A 16,669-nucleotide genomic window follows, 5' to 3' on the forward strand; every position below is an offset into this window, starting at 1 on the left:
AAACAAAAACCTGTGAACTTCACAAAACTCAGTGATGATAAAGCTATGGAGAAAAAAAATTCTCTTACATTGCTGATAGGAATGCAAAATGGCACAATCCCTGTGAAAGGGATTTGGGCAACATCTAGGAACATTACAAATGCATTTGTCCTTTCACCAGATATCCTACTTCTATCCCAAAGAAACACCAATAAAAATAAAGAAAAAAAAGATCTTTGCACAGAACTGTTAGTTACAATGGTATTTGTAACAGCAAAGGCTGAAAAACCCAGATATCCATCAACAGTTAAGCATACACTTCCAGGTCACTCAGAAATTCCATTCCCAGATATTTACCCAAGAGAAATAAAAGTACATCCACAAAAAGACCTGCATGGTAATGTTTACAGCAGCCCTAATCATAATATCTAAAAACTAGAAACAATCTAAATATTAATCCCCTGGTGAATGGATAAACTACGGCACACCCATATAATGGAATCCACTCGGTAATCAAAAAGGAGCAAACAACTAATACACACAAAACATGGATGAATTTCAAGGGCATCATGCTAAGCGGAAGAGCCAACACAAAAGCTACATGCATACATGGTATATATACAGCTCCATTTATATGAAATTGTGTAAAAGGTAAGACTAGAGTGACAAAGCGGACCAGCAGCTGCCAGGGGCTGGGACTGGGGGAAAGACCCAACTACATAGAGACACAAAGGAATCTTTAGGGCTGGTAGAAATGTTCTACATCTTGATAGTGGTGGTGGTTACATGATTCAATTCAAAACTCATTGAAACTGTATGCTTAAAACGTGTGACTTCTATTTTATTTAAATTACACCTCAATAAAGGTCCGGGTTTTTTAAGAAGAAGGTATTCTAACTGGTATTTTGAAAGGTGCTAGGCCACCAGTTCACTATGCTGAAAAACAATAATTAAAGGAAAAGAATCAAGCAGTCCAGTTCCTGTACAGGCTATATTTGGGGGCGCAACCTCTACCGTGGTCCTTTTAGATTCTGCTAAATATCAGACTCATGAGCCAACAACAGGCCTCTGGGAGGCCACAGAGCAGGAACACGGAGGGCCAGAGGGGGGCATCAGGTGCTCCTCCTCCATGGACACGTCCTCACAGCAGTCCATGCGGCAGACCAAGGGCCACCCCAAGATCTGGCCTATCCCCAGGGAACAGTGCAGTGCTGAGGAAGGAGACCTCCCTAAGGCCAGCGCAGGAGCCATGCTGGTATAGAAAGCCTGTGACCCACAGGAAGCAGTATCTCTGGAACAAGTCTATAGACAAGAGTTTCCTGGGTCCACACAAGAGTCCCTGCACTCAAGGAATCTGTGGTTTATAGTTCTCTGAGATGACCTGCCCCTCCCTCAACACCTCCATGGTTAATTAGGACCATGATGGACACCTGGCCCAAGGGCAGCCATTCTGCCAGCTGACCAGCAACCAGCCAGATTCACTCTCCCACTCACAATTTAATTAACCCTACCTCACACCATACACAGCAAAATTAATTCTAGAATTCACCTATAGTGAAAAGCAAAATAAAGCTTCTAGAAAAAAAGAAACAGTGAATCTTTCATGAATCTCAAATACATTTTAAACAGGTAACAAGGGACACCTGGGTGGCTCAGCGGCTGAACATTTGCCTTCGGCTCAGGGCGTGATCCCAGAGTCCTGGGATGAAGATGCACGTCGAGCTCCCTGTATGGAGCCTGCTCCTCCCTCTGCCTATGTCTCTACCCCTCTCTCTCTGTATCTCTCATGCATAAATAAATAAAATCTTTAAAAATAAAAAATAAACAGGGAACAAAAGGTATTAACCACAAAAGAAAAGACAGATCTGATTACAGTAAAGTTAAGAACGTCTGCTGAGAGTCACCATTAAGAAGGGAATCCTCTTACACTGTTGGTGATAATGCTGGGGCAACCACTCTGGAAGACAGTATGGAGGTTCCTCAAAAAGTTAAAAACAGAGCTACCCTACAACCCAGCAATTGAACTATTATGTACTTATCCAAAGGATACAAACATAGTGATTCAAAGGAGTATCTGCACCCCAATGTTTACAGCAGCAATGTCCACAATAGCCAAAATATGGAAAGAGTCCAGAAGTCCACCAACAGATGAATGGATAAAGATGTGGTATATACATATATACAATGGAATATTACTCAGCCATCAAAAAAGAATGAAATCTTGCCATTTGCAACGACATGGATGGAACTAGAGGGTATTATGGTTAGTGAAATAAGCCGCTCAGGGAAGACAAGTACATGATTTCATTCATATGTGGAGTTTAAGAAACAAAATAAAATAGATGAACATGAGGGAAGAGAAGGAAAAATAAAACAAAAACAGAGAGGGAGGGACACCTGGGTGGCTCAAGTGGTTGGGTGCCTGCCTTTGGCTCAGGTTGTGATCCTGGCGTTCTGGGATTGAGTCCCACATCGGGCTCCCCACAGGGAGCCTGATTTCCCCTCTGCCTCTGTCTCTCATAAATAAATGAATAAAATCTTAAAAAAGAGAGAGGGAGACAAACCATAAAAGACTCTTAACTACAAGAAACAAAAGAAGGGGGATGCCTGGGTGGATCAGTAGTTGAGTGTCTGCCTTTGGCCCAGGGCGTGATCCCAGAGTCCTGGGATCGAGTCCCACGTCGGGCTCCCTGCATGGAGCCTGCTTCTCCCTCTGACTGTGTCTCTGCCTCTCTCTGTCTCTCATGAATAAATAAAATATTTAACAAAAAGAAAAAAAGGAAACAAAATGAGGGTCACTGGAGGGGAGGGGGGATGGGGCAACTGGGTGATGGGCATTAAGTAAGGCACTTGATGGAATAAGCACTGGGTGTTATATGCAACTGATGAATCCCTAAAATACCTCTGAAACTAATAATATGCTATATGTTAATTAAACTGAATTTATATTTTAAAAAAGAACTACCTTTAAGAAAGTGAAAAGACAAGTCACAAATCAGAGATATTTGTGACACAATTATCTCTGAAAAGACTCATTTCAAAAATATACAAAGAACAGGGCAGCCCGGGTGTCTCAGCGGTTTAGCGCCGCCTTCAGCCCAGGGCATGATCCTGGGGACCCAGGATCGAGTCCTGTGTTGGGTTCCCTGCATGGAGCTTGCTTCTCCCTCTGCCTATGTCTCTGCCAGTCTCTCTGTGTCTCTCATGAATAAATAAATAAAATCTTAAAAAAAAAAAAAAAAGACTGGCACACCTTTACAAAAGAGGGTACCCAAATAGCCAATAAATGTATGAAAAGGTGTTCAATGTTACTACATATCAGGTTAATGGGAAAAAATGGCGGGGCGGGGCGGGGAGACCAATAAGATACCATGACACACCCACCAGGATGTTTTAAAGTAAAAAGCCACCAGCAACAAGAGACGATGAGGATGTGGAGCTCCTGGGACTCTAAGGTGCCATCAGGGGCACAGTCAAATCGTACAACCACTTCATAAAACAGCATCCACTCAAGTCCAACTGGCCTTTATGCTATCTATGATGCAGAAACTCCTCTCCTAGACCCCTCAAAATATATACAAGAATATACACAGTAGCTTTGTTCGTAGTAACCAAAACTGGAAACTCAAATGCCCACAAGGTGAATAGATTTTAAAATCAGTTTCGTTTATTCATGCTGTGAACAACATAATAGAAAAGAAAAAAGAGAGAGGAATGCTGCCCCACACAACATCATAGGTGAAGTCCTTAAGACCTAATGACCAAAAGAAGCCAGACACAAGATAAATATTGTTTGAGCCCACATATACAAAGTTTAACAGAACAAACCTGCAGTGATAGATATCAGAACCCCAGTTGCCTTTAGGGGGGAGGGTCTGGACGGGAGGGGACACGAGAGCTTTCTGGAGAGCTGGAAGCATTCTGTCTTGATATCTGCATCATCATGTGTAGTAATTCATCTGTAACACTCCGCTGTGTTAAATTTAATATCCATGTTAAGTCGAATCTAATCTCTGTTAAATACACACACTAAATCTTAAAATTTTAATCATTTAACTAAGACAGTGTGTGACTCTGAGAATGCATGCACGGTAAGTGACAGTGAGATTACATAAATTTTTTTTTTTTTTTTAAAGCAAGAAAGGGGGCAGCCAGGGTGGCTCAGTGGTTTAGCGCCACCTTCAGCCCAGGGCCTGATCCTGGAGACCTGGGATCAGGTCTCATGTGGGGCTCCCTGCATGGAGCCTGCTCCTCCCTCTGCCTCTGTGTCTCTCAAGAACAAATAAATAAAATCTTTAAAAAAAGGCAAGAAAGGGACAATAGTGTGGATGTTCCTCAAGAAGTTAAAAATAGAGTCACGCTACAACCCAGCAATTGTGCTACTGTATATATACCCCAAAGATACAGGTGTAGTGAAACACCAGGAGACCTGCACCCCAATGTTCATAGTAGCAATGTCCACAAGAGCCAAACTGGGGAAGGAGCCACGACGTCCTTCAACAGATGAATGCATAAAGCTGTGGTCTGTATATACAATGGAATATTCCTCAGCCATTAGAAACGACAAATACCCACCATTTACTTCAATGTGGATGGAACTGGAGGGTATTATGCTGAGTGAAGTAAGTCAATCGGAGAAGGATAATCCTCACATGGTTTCACTTATACGTGGAATATAAGAAATAGTGAAAGGGATTATAAGGGGAAAAGGAAGGGAACTGAGTGGGGAAAATTAGAGAGGGAGACAAACCATGAGAGGCTCCCAGCTCTGGGAAACAAACAAAGGGTTGTGGAAGGGGAGGAGGAAGGGATAATTGAATAACTGGGTGATGGGCACTGAGGAGGGCACTTGATGGGATGAGCGCTGGGTGCTATACTATATCTTTCCAAACTGAATTTAAATTTAAAAAAAGCTTTTTAAATTAAAAAAGCAAGAAAGGAAAATAACCAAAATGTTTAACCAAAATGTTTAACAATAGCATTAAAGTATTCATCCATCCCATGATTTTTCTTTTTTTTTTAAGATTTCACTTTTAAGCAATCTCTACATTCAACATCAGGCTTGAACTCACAACCCCAAGATCAAAAGCTGCATGTTCTACCCACTGTGCTAGCCAGGTGCCTCCTATGGGTTTTTCTAAAATATCATTAGAGCATCATTTGTAACAAAAAACCTAAAACACCTTAATACCTATGAAACGGATAAAGATTAAGTTGCATAGCCACACTATGAACAACCACGCAATTTTAAAAAGTGGGGGGAGGGGTGCCTGGGTGGCTCAGTTAAGCAGCTGACTTTGTATTCTGCTCAGGTCATGATCTCACAGTCCTGGGATCAAGCCTGTGTCAGGCTCCCTGCTCAGTGGGGAGTCTCTTTGAGGATTCCCTCTCTCCTCCCTCTGCCATGTGCTTACACCATTTCTAAAATAAATCTTGGGATCCCTGGGTAGCACAGCGGTTTGGTACCTGCCTTTAGCCCAGGGCACGATCCTGGAGACCCGGGATCGAATCCCACCTCGGGCTCCCGGTGCATGGAGCCTGCTTCTCCCTCTGCCTATGTCTCTGCCTCTCTCTCTCTTTCTCTCTCTGTGTGACTATCATAAATAAATTTAAAAAAAAAATAAAATAAATATTTTTTTAAAAAAATAAAATAAATAAAATAAATCTTGAAAAAAAAAGAATGCAACAAATCTTCATGTCCAGACATGTCACTGATAAAATATTGATGCAAATTGCAAATAAAATATATTCTATGAACGGATGTTGCTGAAATTAACAAATATGCTTATATATTTATATTTGCATTTAAAATGTTATTAAAGAATAATTATTTTAATTTTCATACTCATGAATTTTTGGATTTTTATAAGAGCAGTACTACTAATAATTTTTTGAACTAATGAAAATATTTAAATAATACGAGTTAATACAAAGAAAATATACTGAAACCAAGAGTCACAATGTTTCTAAATTTTCAAAGAAGCAATTTATAAAACAGAATGTAGAGTATGATGCTATTTTCTGTAAAATTTAGAACCACACAAAGATTAACAGTAGGTATTTTTAGATGTTGGTATTAAAAAAAAGATAAAATGGTAACAAGATAAATTGGTAAAAGTAGGCAAAATTTTTAAACAAAAAATAAGCTATAGTACTGACAATGTGGCAAGACAGCCATTTTCACATACACTGGGACAGCATTTCTGGAAAACAATTTGAAATTATGTTCTTATCCAGAGTCTTAAAACTATTTATAATCTTAGCCCAAAAATATGATCTAGAACTCTATCCTCAGAAAATAATCTCAGAGATGCAATCAAAGATTGTACACCACGATGTTCATAACACTATCATTTAACAATTAAATTCGAAACTTTGTATGGAGTTCCAATGTGACTATTTACAATGTAGAACAAAATTTATGTACAACAAAATCGGAAAACTACAAACTAAAATTTTAACAATGGTTCCTTCTGGGTGATTGAAATAAGATTTTTATTTTTTACAGGCTCCTATATTTTTTAAACTTACTAGTGACCCTCTACTGCTTTTTAATGTTGGGAAGAGAAAGGAGTTTTCCAAAAACAATAGATAAGCCAATAATCATTGTTTGTTTTATGACTTCACCCATATGAGGGACCTAGAGCAGTCAAATTCATAAAGACATTAAGTAGAACAGTGGGTGCCTGAAGCTAGGGGGAGGGAGAATGGGGGAGTTAAGAGGTATACAGTTTCAGTTGAGGAAGATTCTGGAAATAGATGATGGTTATGGTTGTACAACAATGTAACTGTATTTAATCCCACAGAACTGTACACTTAAAAATAGTTAAAACAGTAAATTATGTTACATACCTTTTAACCACAAGTAAAAGAAAAGTGCAGTCCAAAGACTTTGAATAGCTTCTGCAGACTGTTCCATGTCTTTTCAATAAACCTTTTTTAAATGGTTTATAATTCTTGCAGGTGAAGTTTTCTAACTAATCATAAGGATCAGAGGTACAATCTGCAGGATATTTCAGGAAGAAAGCCACCCCATTGTGCCAAACACATCAATAATCTTTGCATTACAGAATTTATGTGGATCAATCAAGTGAGGGAACAAAGACAGCTCCAAGCTGTCCAGTATACATAGAAAGCCTGATATATATACATATACATAAATATATACATATGCTTATATGTATATAAAAGCAGAGAGTTGAACATTGATCCTCACCCCATTTCTTGTCTCTGAGACTCTCCCCAGTAACATACAGTACATCTTTCCCAATGTCTCCAACGTGAGGCCATGGTTGACGCCAATCTAGACACTGAAATGGCCACATCCCCTGATCTGAATCTAGCAGTTTCCTGAAGGTACCGGATCCTTCAGCTCTTCCCTAGGGTCTCCTCTGCAGCCCTTCCTACCCATCTCCCTACAGAGGTAACAGCCCACGGTTACTGCAGCATGATATGCAAGGCTCAGAGAAGAGAGGCAAGATGCCAGACTGCTGTGATACTCTATTCTCTTTGCTTCCAGAGAGGCTTATAGAAAGGTTTTGGACATCTAAGGGGTTAGCATTCTGTTTTATCTACTCTCCATAGGCCGCAAAGGGTAACACTTTTTCCCTTTGCTGAGATAAAATATAAATTACATACTTCATCTATTCCATTCAATCTCAAAATGTCTGTTGAGCTTTTTTACATGTCAGGTCCTAGTGCAAGAGCCTGGCATTCAATGATAAGCAAGACTGAAAGCCTGCCCCAAAAGAACTCAGATCTAGTGCAGAATGCAGACAAGTAAATGAGCAAGTACACACAACTGTTAACTCAATGTCATACAAGCTATGATAAAGTGTGAGACATCCTGGCACTGGGGGAGGGGCCTGGAAGCGAGCATCATGGGCTTAGCTGGTGACCAAACTCTCACCATCTGGCTCCACATCTCCACATGGCCTTCCTGTGTTGCATTTGCCAATATGTAAGAATCTTTATTACACAGCTGAATTCACTTAGTATTTTCATTTATTCTTTACTGCATTTTTTTAAAAGATTTTATTCATGAGAGACAAAGGCAGAGGGAGAAAAGCAGGCTTCTCGTAGGGAGCCTGATGTGGGACTCGATCCCCAGACCCAGGATCATTCCCTGAGCCAAAGGCAGACGCTCAACCATTGAGCCACCCAGGCATTCCTCCTTTACTGCATTTCAAGAGTAAAATTACTTGGGCCGCCCAGGTGGCTCAGCGGTTTAGGGTCGCCTTCGGCCCAAGGCCTGATCCTGGAAACCCAGGATCCAGTCCCATGTCAGTCTCCCTGCATGGGGCCTGCTTCTTCTCCCTCTGCCTCTCTCACTCGTGTGTGTGTCTCATGAATAAATAAATAACAATCTTTAAAAAAAAAAAAAGAGTAATATTACTTGCTTAGCTCATTAGTTTCTCAACCTTGGCGCTACTGATATTTAGGACTTGATAATTCTTTGCTGCAGGCTGTCCTGTGCAAGACAAGAGGTTTAGCAGCATTCCTGGCTTTTACCCACTGGGTGCCAGTAGCCCATCTTTCCCCAAGCTGTGTTAATTTAAAAAAAAAAGTTTCCAGACATTGCACAAGTCCCCTAGAGGACAAAACTGCCCCCAGTTGAGAATCACTGCTCTTCTGTTACCCACAAAGGCTGAGGAACCCTACAGGCCTCTGAATGTTGCCCCTTTGAGTTGTCACAGTATGCTTCTCTCCTGAGTGGTCAGCAGAGCTTCTATGAACTCCGACCTGCCATGGCTATGCCCCCAGAAGCAGTGAGTACTATTCCGGGATGTGGAGGGAGGAGCAGGCAAGCAAGCAGAGAGCATTACTGCCCAAAGCCACAGATGCCAGCCCAAGGTGTGAGCCCTCAATCCACTGGGGCGCAGGCAGCCATTGTTCGAGAGCAGGCAAGTGATCAGACTTGAAGAATCAGACTTCACAACGTTGTGGCAGCAGGGTACTGGGTAGATCAGAGGAATGGCAGTTTGGAAGATAGGAGACTAATGGGGTCTTGAACAGGCCTGGCAACCAGTGATGGCATTTAGATCTAGGAACGTGGTGTAGACTAAAAGTAGAAAAAAGGCACGAAGGAAAAAAATTCCTCTCAGGCACAGGTGGAGAGACAGAGAAGAGCTGAAGTTGGCTCCCATGTGTTGGGCCTCAGTGGCCCAAAGGTGGAACATATGAGAAGGGCTTGGGGCCAGATGGGCTGAGCTGGGTGGGAACCACAGATGGGCTGGAGAATGGCAAGCTGGCACCCCTGTGCTCCAAACTTCAGTTTCTTCCTCTATAAATGGCCAACACAAACGTTACCGAGCAGACTAAATAATTTCCTGTGAGAGCCCCGCAGCACCCAGCATTTGGTGTTGCCTGCACAATGCCACCAACAAAAACCACAAGCATTAATTTGCGAAGATAAATGGCGAGATCAGTTCCAGCTTTTTATTAAGATGTAATTTGCCTACTACAAAACTCATCCTTTTAACGAGTATAGTTCACTATTTAGTATATTCACAGGTTATACAACCATCACCACTATCTGCTTCCAGAACATGTCCATCTCCCCAGAAAGAACTTGATACCCATTAGCAGTCACTTCCCGTTCTCCCCTCCCCATCATGGCAACCACTAATCTACTTTGTCACTGTAGGCTTCCCTAGTCTGGACTTCCATGTAAGTGGTACCATACAGCACGTGGTCTTTTGTAACCGGCTTTTTAACTTGGCATGTTCTCGTGGTTCATCTATGCTGTGGCACATACTTCTACATCACTCCTCCTTATTGCCAAGTAACACTCCATGGCAGGGACCTACCACTTTTTGTTATCCATTCACTAGTTGATGGATATTTAGATGGTCTCCACTCTTAGGCTATTATGAATAATGCTGCTACGAATACTAGTGTAGCCTTTGTACAGACTCGTTTAGAGAGTTTTCGAATCTCAAGTATATACCTACTAATGGAACTGCTACGTCATATGGTACCTCTAGGTTTAATTTTTTGAGGAACTGCCAGGTTGCTTTCCAAAGCAGCACAAAATGGTGATCAGAATTCAAGGCTAGAGCACAAGCAGATCAGCCTGGGTAGTTGGTGGCCGAGAGAAGACAGGCTAAGGAAGAAAGAAGTGAAATTCCTCTTTCACTTGTCCGGGCTTCCCAAGTTGTTGCAGGACAATGTGTCAGGACAGCTTCAAAAGTCAGAGGCTGTGATAAATGTAAAAATACTCTGACAAAGCAGAAGGTGACAAAAATCCTTTTCTAACGTCATAGGAAATTATAAGATCCAATTATAAAGTTATAAAATCCAATTGTAGTATATTTGTTTTGATGCCAGTAATGTAAAAGGTGCAGCTGAAGGACAGAAGCTTGACCATGGAACCTGAGCCGCTCCACGGAGCCTGGGGAGACGACAGCCATCTGGGGAGACGATAGCCAAAGGAGCTTGAGGCAACGAACGGACATTCACACAGCCATTAGCTAAATGATCATACTTCTGATCAAAAGTTAGCAGCAGAATCCACAAATACCTCAAAAGAAAGTTTTTAAAGTCAGTAGGATTATCTAGGATAAACCCCAATCCAAAAAATATATGTGCATCCTTAAGATTTTTTTTTCTCAATTTACTACAATGCTTATATAATTCTTTTGTAATCATAAAAGTAATGGAGGTCTACAAAGAGAAAAAGCAGAAGATGACTTTTTTCTCTTGTAAGACATACATTTACCCATGTAAATGGGTCGTAAAACAATGGTATGCACATTTACATATTCCCCAAAGTGTCTTCACAACTCCTATCGTACCTTTGAACACTAGGCGGTATCACCTATTCTTTCCTTCCAATGTGTGTAAAATACACAGGAATCAAAGTCAAAGTTCTTCAGCAATCAGCTCAAAATATGCCTGTGCCAATCCTATTGCCTTTTGTTTTTCCTCAGTGAGGGTATTTTGGAAATATTTATTTCCAGACTGTTTTCAGTCTAAGGAAAGGTTAGAGTTCTTTGGTGACCCAAAGCAGGTCACAGCCCAACCACCCAGGTACATGTTTGGTCAGTTTTGTTAGACAAGCAAAGGACGTATCCAACTCTTGACCTCAGCTCATGATCAGCTCATGATCTCAGGGTTGTGAGATTGAATCCTGCATAGGGCTCCACACTGGGCATGGAGCCTGCTTAATAGTCTCTCGTTCTCTGCCCCTCCCCCACTTCCCTTTCTAAAAAAAAAAAAAAAAAAAATGAAGTTATGTCCTTGTCCTCTGACAGGTGGGATGGTAGTTAGGCATGCAAAGCCTCACTGAGCCACACAACCCTATTGGACTTATGTTTTTCCCTACTAATGCCCACCCCCCGCCAAGACTAGTCCCTGAAAGACTGCCGGCCAACCTCTGCCAGCCACGTATGAAGGAACCCTAGAGCCATCCTCTGATCCTTTGTTTTCTCTTGGGGATTTAAAAATTAACTTCTGGGTACAAAGCCACCTGAAAGTTTACTGATATTGGTCTTTTTTTTTTTTTTTTAAACACTGATTATGGGTCTTTCTCTTAGCTGTGTCAGTTCTGGGTCCAATTAAACAATGTCTTATTAAGGCAGAAGGGCCAACCCACCAACTCTGCTCTCCAAACAAACGATCTCGCAGTCTTCCCCCCAGAAGGCAAAAACAAACACCCTGCCCTCTGCACCTCCCAACTAAGAAAAACGCTCTGGCTTCACCTCAATTGCCAGGGTGAGCAGAAAGTTCATCAGTGGAAGGTTTGACAGCAGGGACATGGCAGAGGAAGCTGAAGTCCCCTCCTCACTTCTGAACTGGTCTCGCTGGCAGGTCCAGCTGGTACATCCAGCTAGCAAGGCCAGCATTCTGTCGCTGAAACACACAGCTGAAATGGATGAATGCAGAACTCCAGCCAGAGCAGATGGCTGTGGGTAATGTTAATTAATATTAAATGACACCAGATGATCGTAACTGATTTAAGAAACAGGGTAAATAAGGGGAAAAAATCAAAATCACAAAGTAACAAGCCCAACTTTCTTATCTGGGGCTACTATGTATTTTCATAGATTTATTTTCCTTCAGTCAAAAGCCTTTAATTCTTTGCGGTAAATAAAGGATTTCTATGGCAGTGGGAGAGAGCAGTGTACACAGATCACTTTTCTATTGGCCCCAGCTCCTGTTTGGGACAGATCTGACCTCGAGAGAATGAGAAGAGCCTCTAGCTCCCCTCCTATCTTCTCTTCATTGTCTTCAGCCACCTCCAGGTGCTCACTAGGCTGATTATTGTCCAGACCTCTCCGCTTCTCCCCCAAACCTTCTCCCTACTTCCAGAAGCTCCTCTGCAATCACAGCCAGAGATCCACTCTATCCAATCTCAAGGACTCCCTCAGCTCCACTTAGGGCCCCAAGTTCTATTCCAAAAAGTACAGCCACCTGTACAGTATCTCCTAATCACGCTAAACTCAACACTTGCCAAACTGACCTTCTCATCTTCCCACTGAAACTAGCTCCCACTTTCCTACATGTATGTTTTTCAACTCAGGCGTCTCTTAATTCTCAATTGCTCTTCCCTTGTCTTAGTCCATTCAGGCTTCTCTAACAAAACCACCACTGACCAGGTGAGTTAAACAACAGATCTGCGGGATCCCTGGGTGGCGCAGTGGTTTGGCGCCTGCCTTTGGCCCAGGGCGCGATCCTGGAGACCCGGGATCGAATCCCACATCGGGCTGCCGGTGCATGGAGCCTGCTTCTCCTTCTGCCTGTGTCTCTGCCTCTCTCACTATCATAAATAAGTAAAAATTAAAAATAATAATAAAAAATAATAAAAACAACAGATCGGCAATCAAGGCATCAGCTGATTCAGTGTCTAGTAAGGGCCCATTTCCTGGCTCACAGACCACATCTCCTGGCTCTGTTGTCACATGGTGGAAGGACGAGGAGGCTCTGAGTCCTTTTCATTCAGGCATTAATCCCATTCTCGTGAGGGCTTCACCCTCCTGACCTAATCACCTCCCAGAGGCCCCACCTCCAATACCATCCAATTAGGGATTAGGCTTCATTGTATAAATGTGAAGGGACACACACACATTCAGTCCACAACATCCTCGGTCCCCCCAACCTCAAGTTGACTCCTTCCTTTACAATGCACTGCACCTGCCATCTAGTCAGGCCCACTATCAGCCACCAAGCTGACCTTTGGTCTCTCTATTGGTAATAGGACAGCCAGGATACAAAACCGCAGCTGTCCAACTCCAAAGCTCCTCTCTCCCTGCTTAAAACACACACACACACACACACACACACACACACACACAGTCCCCCAATGCCTATCAAAGTCCAAGCTCCTTAACCTCTCAATTCAGATTTTCTAAACCTAACAGTCCAACCTTACGACTGTCTCCTGCAATCAACTGTGTAACATCTCCATCCCTACTAAATTAACACAGGCATACCTCATCTTATTGGACTTCACAGATACTGCGTTTTTTTTATAGACTGAAGGTTCGTGGCAACCCTGTGTCCAGCAAGTCTGTTGGCCCCATTTTTCCATCACCAATTGCTCACTTCGTGTCTGCCACATTTTGCTAATTCTCACAATACTTCAAACTTTTTCATATTTGTTACAGTGATCTATGGTCAATGACTGAAACTCACCAAAAGCTCAGATGATAGCATTTTTAGCAATAAAGTATTTTTTAATTAAAATATGTAATCTTTTAGACATAATACTATTGCAGGCTTAACAGACTACAGCATAGCATAAACATTATATAGGCACTAGGGAAAAATTCATTTGACTTGCTTTATTGAGATATTCGCTTTACTGCAGTGGTCTGGAACTAAATCCACATTTCCAAGGTGTGCTTGTACCATTTCTGCTTTGGTTTCAATTCTGCCCCCCAAAAATGATCTCCTCCTAGTTCCATGCATATCTAAATCCTACCTCTCTCATGAACCGGTTCACATTATACCCAAATTCCTATAGCAACTGTTCACAAATTATTTAGCAATGACATTGTTATTATAACAACTTGTCTGTTACTAACCTCAATTTTAACTCGTGGTAAGAAATTCAGATTGCTAAAAGGAAAACAAGTAGATGGTCTCTTCAAAAGCTAAACATAAAATCACCATTTGGGGATACCTAGGTGACTCAGTGAAGTGTCTGCCTTCAGCTCAGGTCATTATCTCAGGGTCATAATCTCAGAGTCTGTTTCTCCCAGAAACATGCTCTCATTCTCTCTCGCTCACTCTCTCAAATAAATAAGATCTTAAAAAAAAAAAAATCACTTTTTTACCATAGACTCCTAGGTATCTATACAAAAGAAATGGAAAAACCTACTCATACAGACTTGCATGAGGATGTTCATAGCAACATGATGAAATTAGATCTTCCTCATTAGATAAATAGTGAAATATGGAATACCCATACAAAGGAATACTACTTAGGAATAAGAAGGAACAAACTACCAGCACATGCTGTGGCACAGATGAACCTTGAAAACATTACGCTAAGTGATAAGACACAAAAGACCACATGTTATAGATTTCATTATATGAAATAACCTGATAAGGCAAATTTATGGAAACAGATTAGGGCTGGGAACTTCTAGAAGATAAAAAATTTTCTAAAACTGATAGATGATGATTGTGGCACTACTGTACAAATCACTTAAGTCTTTATCTGTAAAGTGTACTTCAATGAAGATGTTAAAAATTCCAAAAAATTACAGTAGTTGCTCAAATAGTACTTGAATGTACCTCTTACCCATTTGTATCCTTCTCACCACCTCTCCCCTGCAACTAGACCCTAAACATCGTGAAGGCAGACCTAGTTTCCCACTCATTTTTTTTAAAGAAAGATTTTATTTATTTATTCATGAGAGACACAGAGACAGAGAGAGGGAGAGGCAGACACACAGGCAGAGGGAGATGCAGGCTCCATGCAGGGAGCCTGACATGGGACTCGATCCCAGGATCACACCCTGGGCTGAAGGCAGGCGCTAAACCACTGAGCCACCCGGGGATTCCCCACCCCACCCCCCACTCATTTTTTATGCTAATTTTTAACACAAACTGCATCTAACCCAAAGCTACACAAACACTGTGTTCATAACTATCAGTGGATTGGGTTTTGCCTCATCAGGCTATATATAGTGAGGCCACCAAAAGTACCAATGGAGAAATGGTGTATGTGGATGCAGAGGCAGAAGAAGTGTTCAAATCACGGCTCCTCCACTTCATAGCTATGAAATCCAAGGCAAGTGGATTGCCCTCTCTAAGGGTGCTCCCCATCTAAAATGAGGACAACAGTGATAGCTACCTCAGTTATATGGGGATGAAATCAGATGGTCTGGATAAAATGTGTAGCCCAGAGCTTGGAACATTTATTAAGAGTTCACTGAATGTTACACACACACACACACACACACACACAGACACTCATACACAAACCAACACAAATGCACATACACCAGGTAAATCTCTTTCAAACAGGAAACAACCTTCAACAGCAGAGAAGACAATTAGGATGGCTCCACCTTCTTCTTGTCATCCAACAGGTAAGAGCAGCTCTGGGACAGATCTTCTCCCTCCCAAGCCCAGCAAAGTTTCTGTGACCAAAAATACCACTATATTCATTTAACCCAAACGGCTACACGTTGCCCACGACTTTCAACATTTAGTTTGTCTGACCCTCCATCTGCTGACTCCCATCCTGCAAGGTGGGATTTTACTTCCTGGCCCCCTCAGTGTTTAAAAGGGCAACGTGGGATCCCTGGGTGGCGCAGCGATTTGGCGCCTGCCTTTGGCCCAGGGCACGATCCTGGAGACCCGGGATCGAATCCCACGTCGGGCTCCCGGTGCATGGAGCCTGCTTCTCCCTCTGCCTGTGTCTCTGCCTCTCTCTCTCTCTCTGTGACTATCATAAATAAAATTTTTAAAAATTAAAAAAAAAAAAAAAAGGGCAACGTATCCAGTTCTAACTATGAGAGGAAGTAACAGGTCATGGGGAAACCAGAATATGTGTTTGTGTAAGACCCTCCACAACCGATTCTCTCTCCCACTATCAAAGGTCCAGTTGGTGGCTCCTCTGTCAGCTAGATGAGGACAACCTGGAGCAGATCACCCAGCAAACCTGTAACAGATACAGTGTGAGTGAGAAATAAACTCTGTAGTATGCCTAGCAGCTTTGGGGGGTGCTAGCTCAGGATAACCAAGGCTCCCCTGACAAAGTCACAGGCTCTCAGGCTGTGAAAATATGTATTTTAAAGGTCTTACCCCCCAAAAGCCTTCTAGACCCTCTTAATTCCCCTGGCTTCCATGATAAGTCACTCTCCTTGCTCTCTGGAAGTCTCTAACCCTTTCTCCTTAACCCTCATGGTCTCTTCCTCTGCCTAACCCACGACCCCCGCCCCCCCCACCACCCCCCCGCTGTGAACCAGGGTTTTGTCCTGACCTTGTTCGTCTTCTCATTCTATATGCTCTCCAGGGTGATCTTACCCACTCTCTCCTGACCCATCTACCACACACACGGTAACCCTACCCAAGCTATCCCAGGCTGGCTCCAGGCTTTCCTCATGCCCAAAGTCCTACTGGCCAGCTCCATCTCATGCTCTACAAGCATCATAAACCCAACACATCTAACAGTCCTCTTGCACCCCCTACCTGGGCTAACAGCACGTGAACTCAACTTAGTCTTCCAGATCAG

The sequence above is a fragment of the Vulpes vulpes genome, chromosome 5 (genome assembly GCF_048418805.1).
Source record: "Vulpes vulpes isolate BD-2025 chromosome 5, VulVul3, whole genome shotgun sequence".
NCBI classification, from domain to species: domain Eukaryota; kingdom Metazoa; phylum Chordata; class Mammalia; order Carnivora; family Canidae; genus Vulpes; species Vulpes vulpes.